The sequence below is a fragment of the Ciconia boyciana genome, chromosome 23 (genome assembly GCF_034638445.1).
Source record: "Ciconia boyciana chromosome 23, ASM3463844v1, whole genome shotgun sequence".
Taxonomy (NCBI): Eukaryota; Metazoa; Chordata; class Aves; order Ciconiiformes; family Ciconiidae; genus Ciconia; species Ciconia boyciana.
The window spans coordinates 6,684,959-6,685,970 of record NC_132956.1 but is presented as its reverse complement, the minus strand read 5'-3'; positions in this window follow the sequence as shown (position 1 = coordinate 6,685,970).

Below are 1,012 nucleotides of genomic sequence, written 5' to 3'. Positions count from 1 at the left end.
CGTTATAAAAAGATACAATTCTCTGAAAGCTTTTTTCCCCATTTTGACTACAATGCAGCATCATGTTCAAAATGCAACTACTGGATCTCAAAAATAAAACACTCAGACTATAATGCACATCTGAAAATAAATACATAGCCTTCGCATAGAGCCAGTTCTCAGCGAAAACCTTCTCATTCGCATAGTAGTGCAGAGATGCTCTCAGGAAGGTCATGCTACAGGGTGGAGTCTGAAAATAAGAGAAAGAGAGAGGTAGCTCAATATTGTAATGAGGGAGATAGTTGGTAAGGTACACTGGAAGGGGGACTTGAAATTTTATAGAGCCAAGAAGACCAATGTCTGCAAAAGGATTACAGGGATTTAACTGACCCATTTCTCCACTCATATAATCCCAAAAAGGTATTCTGAATTGCATTAAAAGGAAAATATTTAACTCAAAGTAAAGGATATTTCATAATGAACTGAGTAAAATTGCCAACGATATTTATCCATAAGTATATCCACCATGCGTCTATCCTTAGTCAACTACACTGATTCTCTATTCACGTCAGGATCCCCAATGACCCCGTTTAACTCATACCACGTTCCTCTCTTTCCTCCCTTCTCATTGCCTTTGGCCACCTAACACCAGCTTTTTCCTCACTGCTTCACCTAACCTTGCACATCGTGCAGGATCTTCTATTCTGCAGCTCTTGCACTGTAGAAAAATCTAACCTAGATATTACCTTATTAAATGAAGATGGGATATTTCTTTCTAAAAGATTTGCTCAAGGTCAACCAAGACCTCTGGCTCATGTAGAAATCAAGTGTTTTTCTCACGTCTGCCTTTTCATTCCTATTTCTGTTTCATACTTGATCACTAGTAGGTTAATTAAAAATTCAATAAAGCAGTCCAAATATACACTGCCTTATAGGACATTGCTCTCATCAGTAAATAAAGCTGTATGGCTACCATAAAGCATCTTCACAGCAATGACATATCTTGACATCACATGATGAAGGAAGAGAAGCA